The sequence below is a fragment of the Oryx dammah genome, unplaced genomic scaffold (genome assembly GCF_014754425.2).
Source record: "Oryx dammah isolate SB20612 unplaced genomic scaffold, SCBI_Odam_1.1 HiC_scaffold_29, whole genome shotgun sequence".
Taxonomy (NCBI): domain Eukaryota; kingdom Metazoa; phylum Chordata; class Mammalia; order Artiodactyla; family Bovidae; genus Oryx; species Oryx dammah.
Genome location: NW_024070213.1, coordinates 1,430,965 through 1,441,739, shown reverse-complemented (window position 1 = coordinate 1,441,739; position 10,775 = coordinate 1,430,965). Strand labels below are relative to the sequence as shown.

Sequence of the window (10,775 nt, the reverse complement as noted above, 5' to 3'; positions counted from 1 at the left end):
CCAGCCTGGACCCAGACACCCTGCAGACCCTGCTCAGCGATCACGCTGGCGCTGATGACGTCAGACGTTCCCCGTGAACGTGCGCGTCTCCTTCCCAAGTCCCGGCGCACAGCCCCGCCTCTGAGCTCGCCATGCCCCCACCACGGACACGTCTCTGTCCTTCGGGGGTCCTGCGGGGCCTTCGGAGAACCTGCAGCCCGGCAGAGCAGACACAGCTGAGGCACTTGGGGAGCATCTGCTGGGTTTGCTTCCGCATCAGGGACGTCTGTCCAGTAGGATAACGCCTGGATCACACCTCAGACCCTCTGCCAGAAAGAACGAGACGTCAGGGGCAAACTAGTCCCCTACTCAGAGGCCAGCCTGAGAGCCGGGAGAGTCTCCATGGGCCGGACCAGTGGCCCTTCACTCTTCCTTGGATGGAGCCTGCATCTTGGCCCACCCCTGCCAGTCCCCAGGGTTTCCCACCATCACCTCCATGTCAGACCTCACAGTTCTGTTATTTTTTATGACACTTGCTGTAAGGTGACAGATTGATTCTCTCCATTCTGTGCCTTTTCACGTCTTTGTCTCCTGCACAGAAAAGCTGTCTGGGGAGCTGGTCAGCTGGTCAAAGCCACTTTGGATCCCAAGGGGCAAGCACACAGCAAGTATGGGTATTCACCATTTGGTGCTGAAAACATCGCTGGTCCGAAGTTGATGTGTGCCGCCAGCCACAGACAGCAGCCACGTGACCCAGACGTTTCCACCCGCTGAGTTACTGGTGACGTTTGACATCCAAAGAGAAAGAGGCTCCTCCCACCTCTGCTGCTGCTGGGGGCAGGGGTCTGAGTGCGGGATTCATTTCCAGGGAAAGATCCCAGGGCCCAGGGGCATCCGGAACGGGCCTCTCCTCTTAGCTGCCAGGCAGGGCGACTGATCCTGGCTGATTCTCCCAACACTTGAAACAGATTAGGGTTCTCAGCTGGTTTCTGGTCTTTGCAGTGAAAACCCAGCACACAGGCTTTGCCAGCATGAGGCTGTGTGAAGCGAACCCCCCTGCCCACGACGAGGCCGCGATGCCGCCCTCGGTCACGGTCCAGACAGGCCATCTGACACGTGTGTGCTGGGTCGCTTCAGTAGCGTCCAGCTCTTTGCAACCTCATGGACTGTAGCCCGCCAGGCTCCTCTGTCCAGGGGATGACCTAGGCAAGAGTACTGGGGTAGGCGGCCACTTCCTTCTCCGGGGGAATCTTCCCGACCCAGGGATCGAACCCGGGTCACCGACACTGCAGGCAGATTCTTCAGTGTCTGAGCCACGTCAGCGGATTCATTTAGTGTATGGAAGCACAGAAAAGAGGTTGAAACCTGTAGAGGCGGGTGTGGGAAATAGGGGGCAGCCATATCACCAGGGCCGAGGAGACACAAAAACACCAAGACGGAGAACAAGACCCCCAGCTGGCCGCCAGCACCGTCGCTCCTGCTTCCCACGAAAGGAGCATGCTTTCTTCATGGGATATTGTGTCTTCAGTGAGTCTAGTAATGAAATTTTTAAAAGCCCAGTGACGTTGATCCAAATTTTGGCTAGGAAGCCCATTAAAATCGATAACAGGAGCCTAATGCATTCTAAGTCATGGGCACCGGAGACGATGAATCTGGGAAATTTGCATTGTATAGAAACGTTTTAGTCAATGGTTTTGCAGTCAGGAAGATTCTCTGACTCTCGGATTGGCTGCTACGGTGCAGAAGACTAAAGATGAGCACTGTTGGATGCATGTGGACCTCCACGGAAGTGTCTGGAGTGGAGAACGGCTTTCTTGTTCGGCTCTTGAGCATTTACTTTAATGACTTAGTACCATTTACCGTTTGGAATCTGCAGCCCCGTGGGCACAGAGGCAGTGCCAGGCATGGAGCCACAGGCCCCACCCTCCTGTCCACCGTCTCCACCACAGGAGACGAGGAAGGGGAGAAACCAATGGAATTAAAAATACGAAAACAGTAGAGAGAACCAATTACACAAAAACCTGGGTCTTAAAGATATCAACGAAATTGATCAATTTTTATCAAGATTGAAAAAAACACAAGAGTACAAGTGTAAAGAACAAAGAATCAATATTACTAGTGCAGTAGAGGATGTCACTGCACATTCTGTAGCCTTTAGATATACAACAAAGGCAGACTACAAGCTTTACTCTCATACATGCAACAGCTTAAGAGATTAACTCCTTGAAGCTGCAAAGTGTTAAAGTTCAGCCAAGGTGAAATAGAAAATCTAAACAGTCCTATAGTTCTTAAACATGATTACATTTGTCATTGAAAAGCTCCTGAGAAAGACATCTCCAGGCTCCAATAGTTTCACTAGAGAACTCTACAAAATACTTAAAGAAGAATTAATACCAATTTTATGCAACAATTTTGGAAAAAAATAGAAGGAACATGTGGCACATGTCTTTCAAGGCCAGTAAGACCTTAATACCAAAAGCAGACATGGGCAGAGCAACAACAACAAAAAATGGGCCAACATCTCTCATGAACAAGTGCAAAATACTCAACAAAATATTAGCAAGCTGAATTCAATAAAGTATAAAAACATGTATAAGCTACAATCAAGTGGGATTTCTTCTATGTATGAAACATCTGGAAATCAATGTTATCTACCATATAAAGAAGCCAGAGGAAAAAAAGCATATGATCACATCAGCTGATCCAGAAAAAAACATCTGACAATGTACAATGCCCATTCATGAGAAAAACCCTCAGCAAGTCAGGAATTGAATGGGACTACCTATTGATAAGGAGCGTGTACAAAAAGCCTACCCCTGGTGTTATATTTAATGGTGAAATACTGATTGTGTTTCCCTTAACATTGAGAACAAGACCATCATGTCCTCTCTTGTTACTTTCATTCAACATAAATGTAGTGCTGGAAATGTTAGCTACTAAAATAAGGCAAGAGGAAAAAGCCTAAAGGTTGGAAGTTCAGTTCAGTTCGGTTGCTCAGTCGTGTCTGACTCTTTGCAACCCCATGGACTGCAGCACACCAGGCCTCCCTGTCCATCACCGACTCCCACAGTTTACCCAAATTCATGTCCATTGAGTCGGTGATGCCATCGAAACATCTCATTCTCTGTCGTCCCCTTCTCCTCCCACCTTCAGTCTTTCCCAGCATCAGGGGCTTTTCACATGAGTCAGTTATTTACATCAGGTGGCCAAAGTTTTGGAGCTTCAGCTTCAGCATCAGTCCTTCCAATGAAGATTCAGGACTGATTTCCTTTAGGATGGACTGGTTGGATCTCCTTGCAGTCCAAGGGACTCGCAAGAGTCTTCTCCAACACCACAGCTCAAAAGCATCAATTCTTCAGTGCTCAGCCTTCTTTATGGTCCAACTCTCACAACCGTACACGACTACTAGCAAAACCATAGCTTTGCCTAGACGGACATTTGTCAGCACAGTAATGTCTCTGTCTTTTAATACACTGGCTAGGTTAGTCATAGCATTCCTTCCAAGGAGCAACCATCTTTTATTTTCATGGCTGCAGTCACCATCTTCAGTGATTTTGGAGGCCAAAAAATAAAGTCTGTCACCGTTTCCCCATCTATTTGCCATGGAGTGATGGGACCAAATGCCATGATCTTCGTTTTCTGAATGTTGAGCTTTAAGCCAACTGTTTCACTCTCCTCTTTCACTTTCATCAAGAGGCTTTTTAGTTCTTCTTCATTTTCTGCCATGAGGGTGGTGTCATCTGCATATCTGCAGTTCTTAATTTCTCCTGGTAATCTTGATTCCAGCTTGTGCTTCATCCAGCCCAGCATTTCTCATGATGTACTCTGCATATAAGTTAAATAAGCAGGGTGACAATATACAGCCTTGATGTGGTCCTTTCCCAATTTGGAAGCAGTCTGTTGTTCCATGTCCAGTTCTAACTGTTGCTTCCTGACCTGCATGAAGGTTGGAAAGGGAGAAATAAAAGTATCTCTGCATATGACGCTAATACTTAAAAATGGAAAAGCCCAAGAAATCTACAAAGATGTCTCCAGAACTAATGAGTTCAAAAAAGTTTTCAAATACAAGATCAACATAAAAAAAAATCACTTGAAAATCTATATACTAACAGAGCATGAGGAAACTGAAATGAAAAACAATAGCATTTAAAATCACTCCAAAAATAATTAGACATCTCATTTCAGCAGATATTGAACAAGACATGTATAGGGTCTGGATGCTAAAATTGCTTTAAGTGCAGATGCAGGTATTCAAGGAAGACTGAAATAAATGAAGAGACAAACTATGGGCTAAACATAATAAAGATGTCAATTCCTCTTACCCTCACTCCACTAATTGATCTTTAGGTTTAATGCAATTCATAACAAAATTCCAGTAGGGTTTCTTGTATACAGGGTCATAGCAATTCTTTATATGGAAACAAGCAGATCTTAGGATGGTTAAAGTAATCTTGGCAAAGAATAATATGGTGAGGGGAATCTCTCTACCCAACCTTATGACTTATTGTATAGCTACAGTAAACAAAAGAACCTGGTCTTAGCAAAAGCATAGACACACAGATCAATAAAACAGAATAAAGTGTCCAGAAACAGGTCCACACAAATATGCTCAAGTGATTTTTGACAAAGATACAAAAGGAATTAAATAAAGGATCACCTTTTCAACAAATAGTCTGGAGCAAGTGGACATCCATGGGCAAAAATAATGAATCTAAACTTCAAACCTTGCAAAAGTTAACTCAAAATAGATCTTAGACTTGTATCTAAAGTGTAAAATTATAACTCTGTTATCAAAATAATGGGAAAAAATTTCAGGCTCTATGGTTAGGCAAATAGTTCTAAAACTTGACACCAAAAGAACTATCCAAAAAGGAAAAACTGATCAACTAAACTTGCCCAGAATGTAAAGATGCTCAATGTCATTAGATTTCGGGGAAATCAAAATAAAACCACAATGAGACACCACTGTGCACTTACTGGAAATAAACAAGTGGTAAAGTCAGATGCTGATGTGACTGCAGACAAATAAAAGCACTCCCGATTTTACAGCTTCTTCAAAAACTGAGTATGCAATTACCAAACTACCTAGCGATTACACTCATGAGCATTTATCCTAGAGAAAAATTAGTATGATAGCAGATTTGTAATAGCCAGAAAATAAAACAACACGCCCTTCAATGAGCTAATGGTTAGACTAACTGTAGTTCATCCAGACTGTGGAAAAGCACTAGGAATAAAAAAAAGAACCAGTGATACCCAGCAGCATGGATGGATCTCTAGGGAATTCTGCTGAGTAACAACGTTCTCTCCCAAGAGGATTCTTGTGGTATGAGTCCATTAATGTCGTTAGATGGAAAAATTTCAGAAACAGAGGACAGATTGGTGCCTGCCAGGGGTTAGGAACAGATGGAGAGGTAGTAGCTATAAGAAGTCAGCGGAAGGGATCTTTGTGAAGAACTATTCAGTGTCTGGACGGTGGTAATGAAAACACATACCTGTCTGGGTGAAAAAAGCTTATAGAACTAAACACACATGCAGAAATTAAAGCCAGCCTGGGGAAACTGGATGGCTTTGGTGACCTATATTGATATCAATATATTACATTATGGTTTTGTAGAATGCTACCATTGAGAGAGACTGGGCAAAGGGTACAAGGGTTCTCTATCTTAAAACTGCATGAAAATCTACATTATCTTAATAAAAAATTTGTGTGTAAATTTTTACAGTTATCATCAGAATCAGCCGCCACACCAAGCAGTCTCAGATTCAGCGTGCTGAGCACAGACCATGGTGAAAGGCAGGGAAGAGTCGTGCTGGGCCAGGGCTGCGGCGTGGAGGCCTGCGTGCTGGTGGGGATGACATGCAACAAAATCGTGTGTCCAAGAGTCCTGATCGGTGGTGATGTGCACCCTTCGCCCTCTGAGACTTCCACCTGGGGGCAAGTTTGTCCTGATGGCACCAGGGGAGGGTCTCCACCAGAGTCAGGGTCTGGGAGTCCAGGTGAAAATTTGAAACGGGACTCTCCCCACTGGCCCCACTTGGTCAGCAGCTGTCCTGAACCAGGAGAGTGACGTCTGTCACCGTGGAGGTCACAGGCTGGTCCCCACGTCCTCGGGAAAGAAGGAACTGCTGCCTTGTCACGAAGATGTGGCCAAAGCCCGAAGCTCGGGACCCCCGGTGCTCCGGGTGGGAACCGAGTCCTCCCGGGCCCACACGTGCCTGTGATGGGTGACAATCTGAGTCTCCTGTGTGCGAGCCCCACCGCCTGCCACTTCCATCAAAATTCCCAGTGGCCCCCCTGCCCTGGCGGGCTTCTTCCAGAACCCACCTAGGTGCCCTGCTGGCTGTGAGGAGGGGACGGCAGCCCAGGCTGACCCGGCTCCTCTGCACCTTCTTCCTTGGGCAGGATGGAGCGCTCAGGGTGAAGGGAAGAGCACAGTTAGGAACGCAGAGCAAAAGCAGAAAACCGGCCCCTCCATGAAGCACTATGCATGCATGCACACACGTGTGCTCTTGTGTGTGCATGTGTGGGCACGTGCACTTGCACGTGGGTGAGTATGCAGGCCTGTGCACCCCCCCCCAACTCCCCCCGCCCCCCGCCCCGTGTATTCTAAACTAAACTGCGTGGCTGACCCACAGGAGGACGTAGACCCAGAGCAGCAGCTCAAGTGGTGAGCCTGGCAGGGCCTGTTCCAGCAGGTCTAGGCCCCCACCCCCACTCCAGGGCAGGAATCAGGCCCAGGGCCCACGCCGGGGCCCTCCTGCTCACCCCTGGGGTCGGTGGCCTTCCTGCTCATCCCACCCCCAGCCCCACAGAAAGCCCCTGGGGCTCCAGCGCAGCACGCCACCCCCCATCTGGAGATGCTGCTGCCCCCCATTCATTCTCCACCCTCCACCCCCCTGCCCTGCAACTCCCGCACCAAAATGCTCCTTTTTGGCCTGGAACGTTAGATTTTTGCAAGCGCAAATGCGCTGCAGGGAAGTCATCTCATTACAGACTCCTGAACAACTGGGCTTCTCCCCCACAAAATGGAAATTAAGACTTGACAGCGAATACTTCTGATCAGAAGAAAAGCCATCAGAGGGTCTTGTCTGTGAGCTGCACGCGGCCAGACCTGAGAAGACACCTCAGTTCTGGAAGGGGAGGGGGGGAGGGCCGCTGGGGAGGGGGATGCTGCGTCTTTACCCCCGGCCCTCCCTGTTGTCCTGGTCACCATGAGGCCCCCCACTGCCCTCCTCGGGGGAGGGGGGTGTGCCTCTCCGGCCCCCGGGAACTCTGTACTGTAACGCTCCCTCCAGCCGTCGTCCAGGAGGTCTTCTTCTGGCCCCCAGATGATCGCCTCCTCTTCAGCCACTTCAGAACCTGCCCTGGGTCCACATCCAGGCCTGTGCGACCCAGCCAGGAGCCCAGTTTCTGCCCACTCCGGGCACAGCCTCGCCACCGCCCCCACAACGCTTCAGCAGGAGACACCCGTGCGAGGCGGGGCCGGGGGCCGGGAGAGGCGGGGCCGGGGCCCAGGAGAGGCGAGGCCGGGGCCGTGGGAGGCGGGGCCGGGGGCCGTGGGAGGCGGGGCCGGGGCCCTGGGGAGGCGGGGCCGGGGCCGTGGGAGGCGGGGCCGGGGCCCACAGGGCCCTGGGCCGGGACTGGTCTTCTCTCAGGTCGCTCAGAAAAGCTGAAAGGCAGGTAATTTATCCCTAATATCCTACAAGCGTCTTTACCCGGGCCATCTTGGCGCGGAGCCCACCACGCCCACCTCGTCTCAGTCTTCGGACTAAATATCTGGAATATTTTTTGAGAGAAAGCATAAAATCGCTTCCTTTATTGAGCTGACTAATTGGAACAAGTCAGAGCCTTTCATGAGACGCGATGCTGAGGGCTCAGCCAACCCTTCCTCGTCCCCAGGTGACCCGCGCTCACAAAACTGGCTGGTTGTCAACACTGGGGATATTTCTTCAGAAAATTCACATTTCATTTTCCTCAGTAAGTCAGTTTTCTGTGATTAGAGAAGAGCGAGGCCAATCATTTAAGTGTTTTTCTGCCTTTCCACAGGAATATTAGAAAGAACATTTGCTCAAAGCATGCAGGCTTTCTTTTCTCCATAAACATAAAAAGGGGACAGCACAGGAAAATATGAAAAGACCGTGCTTCCTGCCATTTCAGCAAGGATTTCAGGTTTGTTCCTAATCCCATGAGAATTAGCCTGGAGCCAAGGATCCCACGTGCCCAGCTGGGGGTGACCGGCACATCTGAGATCCCCCGGGGAGCACCCAAACGCCACCCAGGGAAGGCAGGTTCTTCTAATTAGCAAAATAAGACAGTCATGTGGGAAAGTCCACAACATGACAGGTTAGAGGCAGGAGGGCTGCTGGGCGTGCTTGCTGATGGTGGTGGGAGCTGGGCACCCCTGGAGAGACAGTGCAGACGTGCTCGCCCCCAAACCTCTCAGCTTCTCTGGAAAATTCCAGACCAGAAGCAGAGGGAGGAAGTTTGGCTGGAAGTTCTGGAGCCAATACCTGGACTAGGCTCTGGCCAGGGAGGCCCTGGGGCATCAGCCCTGCCCTGCTGTGGGCAGGAGGGAGGGGTGTCCACGGGCAGCACCGGGAGGAGGGAGGGGGCGTCCGCGGACATCACCAGGGAGAAGAGAGGGGCATCTGTGAGCAGCACCCGGAGGAGGCGGAACTCTGAGCGCAAGGGAACCTCTGAGACGGTAAGGCGGAGCCTCAGGCTCTGGGGAGAACCTCGAAGCCCTGACTTGGGTCCGATAGTGTGGCGCCCAAGGGCTGGGTGGTTCTGATGGATCAGGCTGGCAGTCCTGGTGTCTCCTGAGGACAGCCTCCCTCTGGGCACAGGCTCTGCCCTCCGGTCTTGGAGATGCTGCCTTGGGGCCTCAGGGTTGGGGGGCCTTGCCAGCAACACACGACCTGGGAGGGAGATGACGGATGCGGGTGCTCTGGCCTGTGGCAGAGGCCCCCTGCCCTCAGCAGGGTTGGCGCACCGCCGGCCCCTCTAACCAGGACGCTGCCCATGTGTTTCAGCAGGGCACGGGCCTGCTCCTGTATCTGCGATGGGTTCTCATCCCCAGCTGCACCCCGGTGCTGTGCTCTACGAATCCTCCCTTGTCTTGTGCTAAATCCCGTGGAAGAGTGTGTCAGGGACACACGGGAACACCGCGGCAGCCCCCAGGGGCCGGGCACGAGCAGGGTTACGCTCTTCTGTCCATGGTCCAGAATGCACCTGTGGCTACGTGGCTACCATCCTGACACGTGGGAGCAGGAGGCAGGGACGCAGCCCCCGCACCACCCGTTTGTCTGCCAATGGCGATGGCCTGCACCTGCCCCCCCAGGTGGCTGTACGCTGGGCTCCAGGATTTCAGGCCAGCGGGCAGGGTGGCCTCTGGTTCAGGAAGTAGGTACAGGTGAGGTGCTCAGTGCATGTCTGTCCCTGGAGTGAATGTATCCAGTCAGCCAGCCGCCAGTCCTCAGCGTCTCCTGATTCTTACTCTAACCCCTCTGCTCAGGACCATCTCCACGACCCAAACTTAAAGTGAGAAGACGGATCGCTCAGATCGGCTGTCACAGGTCCCAGAGGTCACAGTGTCAATCTCCCGCTGCTCGAGTGATGAGAAAAGTCAGACCCCGCCCGGGATCACCCTCACACAATGGGATGCTGGCCTCGGGGGATGTCTCCGGGAGCTGGTCCTGTGCAGCCAGAGCTGGGGGGTGTCTCCCAGCGGGAGTGGCCATGGCACCGTATTAGCCCAAGTAGGGTTTCAGCATCCCTTAGCGCTTGACCCTTTATCCTGGGCTTTCCTCACAGGCCGACACACCCAAGGGGACAGAAAGGAGCTCATTCCTCGGGCGTGTTTATTTTTTGTTTTTTGGGCTCAAACTGTTGACAGCTTTTAAGTCCAAATTCCAGTTTTCTCCATCAGTTAGTTCCCTGTGCAAAGATGTAAAAGAAGTTTGTAAGACTCTTTAGGGGAAATATATTTATATATAAAACATCACCAAAGGACACAAAAGCCCTTGAGAGTAGAAAAGTGAGCACACAGAGACGCAGCCCATGTGGCGTGAACGTTGGCAGTGGAGGGGGGATGGGCAGGTGACCATACTCTGGACAATGGGCTCCTCAAACGGAAAAAAATAAAATTGATCTTTTGTTGTTCCATTCCTAAGTCATGCCCGACTCTTTGTGACCCCATGGATGGCAGCACGCCAGGCCTCCCTGTCCATCACCAACTCCCAGAGCTTCCTCAAACTCATGTCCATCAAGTCGGTGATGCCGTCCAACCGTCTCATCCTCTGTCGTCCCCTTCTCCCCCGTGCTGTCTTTCCCAGCGTCAGGATCTTTTCCAGTGAGTCGGCTCTTCCCATCAGTCGGCTCATCCCAAAGTATTGGAGCGTCAGCCTCAGCATCGTTCAAATGCACTGAGTGATGTCCCTGGGAAACAAGAGGCTGAGAAGACCTCCAGGAGAGGCTGCGGTGCCTGCGGCTGGTACAGGGTGATGCTCAGAGCACCGAAAACCGCACAAGGAAGTAAGCTGAAGACAGCTGAACAAAGCTCCAGCCAAGGGGATGAGCAGACACAGAGGGAGAAAATAAAGGCCAATGACATTTAAAAATTCCGAACTTGACAGTAATCAGAAAAATAAAAATCCAGGCAGTCCAATATGAAATCACACAATTTGGACTGTCCAAAGTGTAAATGGCAGGGCTGTGAGGAGGGGTGGGTGACACCCAGGGAGGTGGGAAATTCACAGGACCTCCTGCAATCAAATGCACAGGCCAGTGACCC

At 50.9% G+C, this 10,775-nt stretch overlaps 1 long non-coding RNA gene across 1 annotated transcript; it reads right to left on the bottom strand.

Annotated features, from left to right (window-relative positions):
* Positions 1-3,880: 3,880 nt before the first annotated feature.
* LOC120857821 lies at positions 3,881-7,452 on the bottom strand. Its single transcript, XR_005719745.1, has 5 exons — positions 7,262-7,452; positions 6,308-7,094; positions 5,912-6,198; positions 5,704-5,818; positions 3,881-3,915 (listed from the first exon to the last, which is right to left on the bottom strand). It is a non-coding gene; the product is annotated as an uncharacterized LOC120857821 (long non-coding RNA).
* Positions 7,453-10,775: the final 3,323 nt, after the last annotated feature.